Source organism: Sceloporus undulatus, chromosome 2 (genome assembly GCF_019175285.1).
Source record: "Sceloporus undulatus isolate JIND9_A2432 ecotype Alabama chromosome 2, SceUnd_v1.1, whole genome shotgun sequence".
Taxonomy (NCBI): Eukaryota; Metazoa; Chordata; class Lepidosauria; order Squamata; family Phrynosomatidae; genus Sceloporus; species Sceloporus undulatus.
In genome coordinates, this window is record NC_056523.1 from 51,278,717 (window position 1) to 51,292,360 (window position 13,644).

Sequence of the window (13,644 nt, forward strand, 5' to 3'; positions counted from 1 at the left end):
GACAGGCAGAACACAAAAATCAATCTCCCTGAGGAATAGAAACCAATGTCATTTAAAAATGTTTCCTGGAAGAATTTCAACTATTCTTTCCAAGAGGATAAGTGATGACAAACAAATGTTCCTGAAGGGCAGCTTTCCATTCTGACACCAATATCCCCTTTCTCTGCTAGGTGGAACCACTCACAGGAGACTGTTCTAGGTCTGTCCTGGAACATGTCCTCAGGTCACCTGTGGCTAGGGCTAGTCCTTTCTCACATGAAAAATGGCTTTCTTAAATGTCAGAAAGCCACATCAGGAAGAATAATAGAGCAGCAACAAACCTATAAATATCATGATAGAACAAGTATACACACCAACCAACGAGGCAAAAGAAGAAGAAATAGAAAAATTCTATGAAGGACTACAGGAAGAAACTGACAACACACCAACACAAGACGTCAAGCTGATAATAGGAGATTAAAATGCCAAGGCAGGAAGAAGTAGGAAGAAGTGAAGGATCAAAAACAGTAGGCAAATTCAGACTAGGCAAAAGGAATGAGACACATGAACGTCTGATAGATTTTTGTGAGGACAATAACCTGTTCATTGGAAACACCTTCATACAACCTGAAAGAAGGCTACACACATGGACATCACCAGATGGCCAACTCAAAAACCAAATAGATTACATATCTGAAAGGTAAATATGGAGAAGCTGCATCCTGGTGGCTAAAATTGGACCAGGTACTGACTGCGATACAGACCATGAACTACTTATATCAAAACTAAGAGTAAAACTGAAGAAAAAATAAAAATCAGTCACCATATCTGAACAACATCTCAACAGAATTCATAGACAGTATAAGAAACAGATTTGCACTATTAAGCATAATCGACCAAGAACCAGAGGAACTATATGCAGAAGCCAGGGATTCAATAAAGGAAAGTAATGAGTCATTAAGAGGACACATTTATTGAAACATGGAGTCTATCCAGATCTGGCTCTAGAAGCATAGGTCCTTGTGGATCACAAGGGCTACTTTGAAAAGAACTGTTGGACACAGTTTGAATTCTGAGGAAAGCACAGTGGAAGTCATATTTGGACTCTTAAACACTGAAAAAACCCCCACCATTATTGGTAATTAAAAATATAGATTTCTATAGCAATTTATCATTGACAATACTTTTTGGAAATTTATGCTTAGGCTGTGGTATGAATAATGAAATAAAATAAACACATTTAAAACCTTCAAAAATTCTGTGGACCAGGAACTCCCAAACCAATGGGCCCCCGAACTATCATTTGAGCCTCTTGAGATGTAGTTCCAAACAGATGCTGTTTTGTTTAATTTGGATGCTTCCCACTTTTTGCTTCCTTCATTTTATGAGTAAAAACACTGTAAAAAGTGAGTGTCTTTTGTTCACTACTGTCATTTACCATGCAATAATAGATGCATGGCAATGGTAAGAAAAAATATGCCTGGAACTTACATGAAAGAATCAGTTCTTTTGCCTTGTGGTCGAGTTTTGACAAAGCCAATGCTCATTTTCAATAGCCTTGACATAACAGAGAACAATAATGAAAGTTTAAAATGTACATATCACTAAAAACTGTTTGGTAAAGCTCAGATTTATCAAAGCAACCTATGGAGAAGAATTATGCTTGCAAATCAACCATTTGTTTTCAAATTAAAAAACAAGCATTGGCAGTATTACAGGCACAAGTGCAGAGACACTCACTTATTTTCAGTGCCTTGAAAAGCAAGCGCTGTCTGCTTTAAAGGCTGTTTCTATCCCACAACCCTCAAGCCTCTCCCTTTTCTCCCTCTCCAAGGCATTTAATAACGGCTGACAAAATTATGGTATATACAAATATAAAGCAGCATGGGGTTTGAACTCTCTCCAGTATCTTTCTATGGACATCTTGTTCTCTTTCTGTTTATGTCCTTGAGGGATCAGGTTTCCTTATTTACAATCTGACCAAAGTAGGAACGGGAATTCCTGAAGAGCAGCAAAACAAGGACATGTGACTTACGGCTTATTTTCTAGGAAAAGAGGAAGAGGCTCTCAAAAGGGACAGCAATGCTTTTCCACCATCTTTTATTCCCCAACCCTCCAGCTTGCTCTAAAAAGAGGTATCAGTTGATTGATCTTAAAAAGACAGTCTCTGAACCATTGCTGGTGTGCAATTTCAGAGCCTGGTATTCCAGAAAAGGATATTACTGTAATGCTTCCCTTTTCTCCTTCACATGTTCTCTTTCTTTTGATAATGAGTGGGCCTGTTTTGCAACACGTTCAAAGAATGCCTGGAATCTAGGACACATTCACGTGCCAAAACCAAAATGACTGTGTGAAGCAGCCATAATAGCTGAAGTAATAATTCAGAATGTTAATGGGATGGGGAAGAAGAAGCCACAACAGCCAAACAATTCCTAAACAGCAGTCTTGAAACCCAGGAGAAATGACCCCCCCCCCCCGGGGACAGGATCAACCCTTCACTGTGACTTGGATTAGTTTCTGGGTAGTGGTGAGTGGTAGCAGTCTTGTCTGTGGGAGGACAGTGAATGCACTCCAGGCCTCAGTCCCTAACTTTAAAGGAGTGATTCTAAGTGCTGGATCTATTTGGGGGATAGATTTTTGTAAGAGAAGCTGCTGAGAAGGCACACAAATATGTCCCCACCATGTATGCCTCTGAGTGTGGTGGAGCCAAGAGAAGGGCCTGCTCTTTCTGTCCAAATTCAGCACTTTCCTCAATGGATGTCAGCATCTGACTTGTATTCTAAAATAGGCCAGCAACCTGATGAACCTTCCTTTCACCAGCAGGGAAAGACCTGTTTGTTTAAGTAGGCTTTTAATATATAAGCAGGGGAGCCAGACCAGGCATTTCCACGAATAAACACACCTGTTGCATATCGTTTTACAGTATATACACACCTTCAGCTAGTAATAACCTGGGCATTCAGGTTCAGGGTTCAGTGCAGAAACACACCCAAAATATAAACCTGAATATCCAGAGGGGATGTAGCCTGATCCAGGAAGGTTGAATTCCTAGAATCATAGAATCATAGAATCGTAAAGTTGGAAGAGACCACAAGGGCCAACCAGTCCGACCCCCTGCCATGCAGGAAATCACAATCAAAGCATCCCTGACAGATGGCCATCTAGACTCTGTTTGAAGACATCTAAGGAAGGAGACTCCACTACACACTGAGGGAGTTTGATCCACTGTCGAACAGCCCTTACTGTCAGGAAGTTCCTCCTAATGTTGAGGTGGAATCTCTTTTCCTGTAGTTTGCATCCATTGTTCCACGTTCTATTCTCTGGAGCAGCAGAAAACAAGCTTGCTCCCTCCTCAACATGACATCCCTTCAAATATTTAAACAGGGCTATCATATCACCTCTCAACCTTCTCCAGGCTAAACATCCCCAGCTCCCTAAGTCGTTCCTCATAGAGCATGGTTTCCAGACCTTTCACCATTTTAGTCGCCCTCCTTTGGACACGTTCCAGTTTCTCAATGTCCTTTTTGAATTGGGGTGCCCAAAACTGGACACAATATTCCAGGTGGAGCCTGACCAGAGCAGAATAGAGTGGCACTATTACTTCCCTTGATCTAGACACTATACTTCTATTGGTGCAGCCTAAAATCGCATTGGCCTTGTTAGCTGCCGCATCGCACTGTTGACTCATGTTCAACTTATGGTCTACTTGGACTCCTAGATTCCTTTCACATGTAGTTTCATTCACAGGTAGTTCCCTTGCATGTTTTTCACTTGAATAGGAAGACCTTTTGTTCCTTGCCTGGATTCTCTTTCCATAACTGACCGTTTCTTGATGTTATTATTGTTGTCCTTTGCTGTTAAGTTGATTTATGGCTACCCTATGAATGAGAGATCTCCAAGAGCCCAATCCTCAGCTATAGGTCTTGCAAACTCAGGACTCTGGCTTCCTAGATTCAGCCAATTCCCTTGTAGTACTGCATATACTCATGTAGAAGTCTAGAAATTTTAGTCAAAAAATTGATGTGAAAAGCCTGATTCAACTTATCCACAGTTCAATTTAAGTACTGTAAACACTGTAACTCTTATTGAAAAAGGAACTATCCCTGGTGAAAGGCGAAAGTGTGATCAGTCCTGGAAGCACTGACCCTTTGCTGTTCTCTCATCCACCCAGCCTTTAGTATGAGCATGAACAGATATGCCTGCTGGAATTTTGTCAGCTGTTTTGTGTTGTTTTCCTTTGCTTCATCCTTTAGATCAGTGATGTCCAAACTCTGGCCCTCTAGGTGTTTTGGACTTCAGTTCCCAGAATCCCAGACCATTAGCCAAGATGGCTGAGGCTTCAAGGAGCTGAAGTCCAAAACACCTGGAGGGCCAGAGTTTGGACATCACTGCTTTAGATCCTGTGTTACATGCCCCTAAGTTTTACACTTGACTTATCCATGGGTCATATCAAAATCTATAATTTGGGCCCAAAAATCTGCCTTTGACTTATACATGAGGTTGACTTATAGCTGAGTATATATGTTATGTTCATTCTCTTCCCTCACTGCTTTCCACTTTACTAACCATTATCATCTTTTCCATTGAGTCACATCATCTCATGATATGTCCAAAGCATGGCAGCCTCAGTTTAGTCAACTGGCTTCCAGTAAGTGTTCAGAGAGTACTAAGAATCATTAATTTAGCATTCTGTGGTATCTGTAGAGGTTTCCTCCAGCACCACATTTCAAATTAGTTGCTTTTTTTTCTTGTCTGCTTCCTTCACTGTCCATTAGACATAAACTGACATTAGACTCTGGTTTAGAATCTTGGATTTAGATGGAAAAAATAAGGAGCTGGGGATCCTTAGCAGACTAGTAACATAGAATCCCTAAACCCTGGAAACTTCTCTTAGTGGTTTCATGTATACAGTATATTAAATAGCAGGAGGACCAATTTATTATTTATGATGGCTGGAATCCTATTGGAGAGTTACGAATGTTTAAGCACCATATGTTATGGTGCTATGCAGTGAACCCTGTCCCAGTCTCCCCGAATCCCTATTTATCCGCTAGCAGCAACAGATGCAATCAATGTAGATCTGTTCCCCTGTTGATTAGGAAGCAGCTAGAGGATGGTCCCACCCCTTCCCTTGAGAATCTCCATTAGAACATACAGAGTAGGGACCCTGTAGCAATTTCTCCTTGCACCAGAGATCACTTGTGCAACAAGGAGTGGGACCATAGGTCAGCTGCATCCCAATTGATAATGGTTCCCTATCAATTGCAGCAGCTGCTGCTCAGTACATAAGAATGGGGGGGGGGGGTCATGGCCCCTAAGTATCTCCTAAACTAAGAGCTACATAGTGATAATGAATATGAAACAGTCACATGTGAGTAACTTGAGGGAACACATTTGTAACCACTCAATAGAATTCCAGCCCATTATTTTCTTTTATGTATGTCTTACATTTCCCACCAAATATTGGATTCAAGGCAACATAAAAATTAAAAACAACTACAATGTACTTTTAAAATTTTACAAAGATTATAAAGATTAGAATTAAAATGTTACTAAACAAGAACCTAAAAAATGATATAAGCTTCCATTAAAGAACTAAAAAGCAGTTATTAAGATCCCCTTTTAAAAAGTAGTCATCATCAAAGGCCTGAGATTTTGCCTGCTAACAGGACAACAAAATGCAAAATGCTGTCTTCTGGTCTGCATTCATCATTCCACAGAGATAAGATAACATCCTGGGAGACTCCAGAGGGCTATGTCCAGTGTTCAACATGCATCTTCTAGGAGTCTGTACCCACCTCTCCAGGAAGGGCCGGAATAATAACAAAACAGTGTCCCCAGCTCCTATCCCAGAGAAGGAGTCCATAAAGACAACATTGCAATGGTCTTGAAAGCTATCAAAAGCTGAAATCTTTCCAATACCCTTTTTAAGGCACGTTGGAATCCTCCCAGGAAGGTCAAGGGTCTAAAACACAAATGCTGTCTCTTACTTCTCCAAAGGTTCTGGCTACCACTTCAAGCTATCCAACTGATTTTTTTTTACTGTCACTGGACAATGGGGGCCAAATTTACAACTATTGGGCCTGGATCAACTACAGTATACAAACCAGGAGGGATCTTAACAATGTTATTTGAAAGCTGTTTGCAAATTGTTAACAAAGAATGGCTGAGTGGTCTACATTCACTTCTCATTGCCAGAGCAGAATAGGACATGGATATGAAGCTAACTCAGAGTACTAGTCCAGTTTGTCCAGCATTGTCTTCTCTGTCTGACAGCAAATCTCTCATATCTGAAGCACTGTTTATTTATTTATTTATTTTATTTCCTACAGATGCCAGGAACAAAACCTGGGATCCTTTGCCTGCCAAACATGTATTATGTCACTGAGAGTTTAATTGCAGCCCTCAAGTAGAATTCACTCTATTGTGAATTGCTTCCACTCTGGTCCACTGAAATGTTTACATTTCCCCGAATCTTTACTTTCCCCAAAGTATAAAACAAAATGTTTAAATATACTCACAGTGTGAGAAAATTACAACCCAATTAAAAAAAAACCCCTCTCTTTTTAAAATCAGCATTAAGCACCATGTTATGTATGATCTGTGAGAAAGCAAAGTGGATCTGAAATCTCTACCTTCATTATGTACTGATAACACACTGTATTTTGAAGGTTATGCTTGGCTAGCTGAGTGTAACTGTAGGAAGGCAAGAGTTAAAGCCCTCCAGCCATGCTCCATTGCTGTGATCACAGATGATACAATCAAAAGCAGAGGGGGCCACCCTGTGTTAAGACCCCACCTTTTGATTGTCAGTATTTCAAGGGTCATTGATGGAACTGCAGGGAAATAAAAAAGCATCAGCAATAAATATGCTGTGAACACACTACAGCTTTATTGCTGTAAAGTGGGAACTCTCAGTCCTGCATGCTCCACTGCACATTTTGACAGTAAGTGATTTCTGGATTATGGAGTGAGTCCAGACCCTTGAAATGTACTAGGGAAAGTGGTTACTCTCTACGTAGTCATTAGAGACACTTTGTACCAATCATTTGATCCAGCTTTTTTAAATACGTTAAATTACATTAAATACGTGCTCAGAAATAAGCAAAATCTATACAGTACAACACTGAAAAAAGACAACATGTGTGCTCAGGCTAAGTTACCATAAAATAGGTTAAACCTATTTCTGCTATATGCATCAGGGAAGTGAAAACATGATGAGCTCAGTCAGAAAATAAACCACCTTAGGAAGGGAAGAACTAGTGATAAAATAGGAATGCCAATGGCACAACTTCATAGCTGGCAAATAACACAGAGATATCATTTTCAGTATATAATAAAGGGAAAAACATATAGGACAAGTGTTGCTGGCAGTGCTGCTATTTGTAGTTGTAGTTCTGGGGGTGGGGTGGGGTGTTTTTTTTTTATTAAAATGGTATTGTTGTTGTTAATTTTACTTGCCTCAGGTTGAGTCAGATATATGGCAATCCTATCATAGGATCTTATTACACTAGATGAATCCTGCTCAGAAAAGGGATTTAAAAGTGGAAAAGCCTGAAAATGAGGGATGTTTTTCAGACAACGTTTCTTCCAAACTGCAATAATGTGAAAATAAAGCAAACAGAAAGTGGACAAAAATGACACCTTTTTATTTTGGGGAACTTCTCGAACTGTTTGGTGCAAATGCATCTCAAAAACATCCCATATTTGCGTTTTTTTCTACTTTTAAAAGCCCGTTTCTGAGTGGGATTCATCTAGTGTAATAAGGCTCCTAGAGTTTTCTTTGTCAAGATTTATTCAGAGGAAGGTTTCTATTGCTTCCCCGTAAGGATTAGAGGAGCCTGACTTACACAAGGTCACCTGGATGGTTTCCATGGCTGAGTGGGGATTTGAATCATGGCCTCCCAGTGTCCCAGTCCAGCTCTCAGTGCATTTTTGTTATGCTGAAGTATTTGCTTGCAATTCCCAGTAGCAGATGCAACTTTTTACCACCACCCCTCTCTATATATATGAGACATATTGAATCAAAAAAGCCCCAAGGGACAGATGTGCATATATTGTTGTGGCTCATGCTAGGTTGTTTTGGTCACTCCCACAATGTGTGGCTCCAGGCAACCAACTTCAATGTTGGCCTTTTGGGGGAATCTCAGAATTAAAAGGACTCTTTGAAGGACTCTTGCTAAAATGCCTGTTCCTTTTTTTTCATAGGGATGTGTTTGTGACTTTCCTGCTCCCATTGCTGTGCTGCCTGACAGGAGTGTAGCAATGGGTGGGGGGAGAGAAATAAAGGCAAATTTCCCAAATTTCTAGCACTGCAGAAAGTGGGATATTGGAAACTGTTCACCCCTAGAATTCTTACCTTTGCTTTATTCACATTTCATTGATAACTTTGCCTGCCCTTTTTCTTTGGATGCCTAAAAAGAAGTTTTAAGATCCTGCAATTTGGAGAGTGAAGGAAAATTTCATGGAGGGGGAGCAAATACCCTCCTCCCCATAACAACATTTCTGCTGCCCCTGCCACTTATTGCAGCCAAGTGAGACTGGTGTAGTTACACAACAGAATATTAGCACAAGTCTCATGAAAAAAATAAGGAATTATAGCTTGAAGAAATAACATGCTAGATTATCAGCAACCGCTCTGAAGATTTTCAGACACATTGCAGTTATCCAGGACTTAACCCATGAAGCTCCAGGAATGCTTCAGTAACAAACCATTCACAGGAAAGTCCAGCACCAAAACTGGGGTATACCCCTCTTAAATTGTATTAAAATAACTGTTCCAGATCTTGCCAGAATATCCAAGGCCCTCCATTTTAATGTTGGGAAGCTGTTTGAAAGACATCCTGCTCTGCCAGTAGGGGTATCTGCTGCTGCTGCTGCACATCACTCACTCTGAGGTCAAAACGAGGTGCCCAGCCATATCATCGATGCTGTTGAGTTATCATGCAAGTCAAAGTGCATGTACTGGACACTTACCCAGTTCTTTCCTCTAGTGCTTTTTATGATTAAAAGCAACTTCAGAGATCATAGTTGAAAGTGGACAAGGTGAGCATCAGCAGGGGCTGCTTGATCCTTTCACTTCCCACTGACTGTTTGAATAGCACTCTTGTATCTTTTCATCTTGTGGTGGATCCTGGTTCATGGGATGAGTTGGAATGAACAAATACCAGGAAAGGTGTGATTTAAGCAATTCCTTTTCCCAGCCTCATTTATACCCTCAAATCCATGGAAGCTTGACTCCATGGGAGAAAGAAATGTATGCAGTTTAGCCTGTGTAGCCCAGTTCTATGAATAATTACAGAGAAATAGTACAAATGCATTTGAGAAAGTAGACTGAAGTCTGCGAAAGCTCATGCTTCCAATTTCTTTCTTTCATTTAGTCTCAAAGGTGCTACAAGATCTCTATTCGTACTGATTCTACAGACTAACACAGCTACATCTTTGTATTATACCACTAAAGAGAAATATGTTTGCCTGGGTTCAGCACAATCTCTTCCTATGCAAGCATGTATAATGTTGCAGCTGTTTGTTCAACACAGTCTCAATAAAACGATATGAAGCACTTTGTTTCTCATATTTATTATGATTAGGCCCAACTCTCAAAGCCCTGCTCAAAAATTTACTTAATAAAGATGAAATGCTTTCACTTTGCTTTTGCTTGGCCTTTACATGACAAACGCTAGGCCAGAATCCAACATGGTAGATCATTGTAGGACATGATGCTGCAGATGTGTTTTTCTGTTGCTTTGATAAACTTATGTTGCAAGATGGCCAGTCTTGGCTTGTATTTGTCAAAGGGTTGATTGTGAAATTTCCACAAACAAAAAGAAAAGGCAATTTTGCAATTGCCAGTGGAACTGTCTGCAGAACAATGATTCCTCTAAGTTCATTAGGACTAGACACACTGATACAATTGAGCTGGGGGCTGTGAAAAATTGTTTCTAAATATATCAGCTAGACATCTGGCCCAAAGGTTGCTACAAAGACAAAGAGTTTATATGAATTTCAAGTGTGAAATTTTTGGCTAAAAGGCTGGATCTGTCCTTGGCATCTGAAATAATTTTGTGACTGTGGCAAATGATTGAATGATGGGCATGAAGAGAGTGACTCGGAAGACCATGTAATCTGAAAACTGAATAAACAAATCCAAATAGAAAAAAATAATAGGAGCAAATGATTAATGGGAAATACAGTCAGCCCTTCTTATACACGGATTTTTTATACAAGGATTTAAGCATACACGGTTTGAAAATGTTCCAAAAAAGTATAAATTTACCTTGATGTTCCATTTTTTATTAGGGACACCATTTTGCTATGTCATTATACTTAATGGGACTTGAGCATACACGGATTTTGTTATACACAGGGGATCTTGGAACCAAACCCCAGCGTATAACAAGGATCCACTGTACTGAACTTAGCATTCTTGCTGTCAAGGCTTTGCTAGTTCTTCATCCACCTCCTTCTGAAGCTAGGCTTGCTTTGTAATAAGGATTTACCTCCCCCGCTTCAGTATGTTCTGTATAGTTTTGTTTTGTTTTTTGCTTCCAAGAGCAATCTGCAGTCTGGCACTGTCTAATATAATCTGTCCTGACCTGATACCCTCCCATAACCTCATTATCATTAATAACCATACTGATTGGAGATTATGGGAGTTGTAGTCCAACACAAGAGCCATACTGATTGGGATAGTGCCATGCTGAAAAAGGCTATTGCAATTCTTTTTCGGATCTTTTTGTAACACTTTCTCTTGAGAGATATCTTCAAGTGCATCATATTCAGAGGTGGAATCAAAATACTAACATATGTTCATTCCCTATGGAACTGACTTTTCCCTGTTATTTTCATACACTTCCATGTGATATTCCAGCTGCAGTCTCGTGTATATGACATGTTAATTATGTGTTTGTCCAGGCCAACTGTTCATTTATATGAGTTTTCTGTCTGTGATCTGTCTCCGGTACATCAGTTGTCATCCTCCAGACTGTTACCCAAAGGGACGACTATGTAATATAAGCAATCACCACATTTTCATTTTCACATATGATTTAATTGTAAAATCATTATCGTATATTGCCTGTTTCAAAAAAGGGATGGTGTAGCTTTGTGAGCATGAGATGGAAGCCATACACCTAAGTAGTATACAGGCAGAGCCAACCTATTTAAAAGTGAATCTGTTCTAGCCAGCACTGTTTTGTTCCTTTGTCCCAAAGGAGCACATATTTTATTACATTTGTATCACAACTTTCTTTCAGGGAGCTCAAGATGGCTTTCATGGGGTTGTCAGGTAGTCGTCAATGAATATCCCATCAGGACCAAACCCAAAGCTCCAGAAAGACAGCTGCACATGCTGTACCTTCAGGATGTTGTTACTTATTTATATTACATTTTTGTAAAGTGTCCTACAAAGATTATAATACAGATTAAAATACATATAAAAATATTAGAAAACTATATTAGAAGTCATTGGCAGGTTATAGACCGCCCATTTGGGGCGGGCTGCACCCGCCCCTTTCCCCGGTGTATCAGGGCCTCAGCTGCTAGAATGGCAGCCGCTGAGGCCCCGATCTGCCGCTTTTCAGGCTGCGGGGAAGCAGCAAAACGCCACTTCCCCGCAGCCTGAAAAGGGGTGTCCCTGGGGCTTCAAGCCCCAAGGACACCCCGCGGCGGTGGGGAGAAGGAGAAAGGGGCTGCTTGGCCCCTTTCTCCATTGCTTTGCTGGGCGCAGCCATCTGAAGGCTGCGCCTAGCGAAGCAAAGCGCCGTCGCAAACCAGGAAGGAGCTCCAAAACGGAGCTCCTTCCTGGTCCGCGGAAAGGGCGCCCTAGGCACCCTGGCATGGACCGACGACGTTACATCCGCGCCGCCCCGTGTAGAGGTGGCGCGGTCGTGACGTCGTCATGGCGGCCCCCTTGTGGAAGGTGAGCCGCCATTTTGTACGCACTCAGTCCGTACTAGGGTTAGGGGGGGTGCGGAAGCACCGCACCTTCCTAACCCTAGTACGGACTCAGTCCATACTTTAATGGCGGTCTGTAACCCACCATGGTTAAAATGCAATTAAGGCTCCGTCTTCATGGGCCAAATAAACCAGCTTCTCCCTGTCTTTTTAGTGGAGAGTCTGGATAATGCCCAGCCAAACCCCCAAGTCTGGTGCAAACAGTCCAGATGACATCTGGCACATTCACACCAAACCTGGGATATATCCTTCTTAATACATATTTTAAAAACTTCTTGTTTACTCTAGAACTTTCTGGAAGAACTGGAGCCCTCCATTCTGATGTCAGGTGGCTGTTTGGAACATATTTTGCTGTCCTGCCCAGCACCACAGTTGCTGGTGAGAATCACTTATTCAGAAGTCAGAACAAGGCACCAAGCTATATGATCAAGGCTGGGTGCCTCGTTCTGACCTCAGAAGTGAGTGATCCTCACCAGTGTCCATGCTACCAGGCAGGACAGTGAGATACACATGTGAATAGCCATCCAGTGTTGGAACTGAGGGGCAAGGTAACAGGAGGAGGACAAGGCAGCCCTGGAGCCAAAAAACTTCAGGCTGCCCCAAAGGGTTTAAAAAAAACAACCTATAAAATTAAAACCACTTAAAACCCTATAAGACCAAAGAAAAAATCAACAAAACAGAACACCATCAAAAACGCATGACAATAAATTCCTGAAAGCCTTCTGGAAAAAAAATTCACATGTCAATAGAAGTACAAGAAGAAGTAGGGAGGGAGTCCAAAGCTTGAAAGCCGTCACCAAGAAGGCCCTCTCCCTTGCTCTCATCAAACACACCTGGAAAGGTAGTGGGACTGAGGGGAAAACCTCCTGTGAAAATTTTAGACCCCAGTCAATTTTGTACATTTTTAAAAATTTAAAAATGTACAATTAATTTTATTTTTAAAAGATATAGCACTTCGGATTCCTTGTTTTGAGTCAATCTGGGATACTTTTCTTGGGCATATGATCAACCTACCTGCTAATATTTATACTGAAGGGAAGCTTAGAAATGACAATCAAACAACAAATAATAAATCTCAACTTTCCATTTTATAGCTGGCCATGAGTTCCACTGTACCAGCTGTTAGAATGGGGGAACTTAACTAACAGATAGATTCAAGTTTCACACAAACAAACAGATGGTCTGAAGAAACACCAGGGTTTTCAAACAGCAGTCAGGAAAAGAAAGTGATTAATAATGCTATTTCAATAACTTCTTAAACTTAAGAAAACAATGTTACTGTTGCAGAAAGAAAATCTCTGGAGTACTATACATATTATTTCATGTTTCTTGAGGCTCAGTGTCTAGCTGAAGAGATGGAATAATGTAGTAGCCCCAAACACTGGAACAGAGCAAAATTTTCTGTTCCACACAATTCCATTGTACCCTTGCCCTTGAGTTTGAATATTCAGGAGGGACAAGTCTAGGTTATGCCTGTTGTATGTACAGAATGGAGAAGCGGTATTATGTGGACTCTAAACATGAAAAGATAGACCCATAAGTGATTTCAAAGATCTTGATCTAACTAGAGGAGAGGGAGACAGCCATTAGCAAAGACTGATTTCCCTCACATGTAGAGGGATGTCTGTCACACCACTGGAACTGATGAGGCAGATATCTCAAAAGGCAGTTTATACTAAATTGCGTAAGGCTTTGGCTGGCCTGCTGCAG

The 13,644-nt window shown here is 40.9% G+C and overlaps 1 long non-coding RNA gene across 1 annotated transcript in view; it reads right to left on the reverse strand.

The window, feature by feature from the left end:
- The window catches only part of LOC121920628, a 22,108-nt gene extending 20,352 nt beyond the window's left edge, over nt 1–1,756 (reverse strand). The window contains exon 1 of the long non-coding RNA XR_006101736.1: nt 1,720–1,756. This is a non-coding gene — a long non-coding RNA (uncharacterized LOC121920628). The remainder of the gene's footprint in view (nt 1–1,719) is intronic.
- Between the last annotated feature and the right edge of the window lie 11,888 nt (nt 1,757–13,644).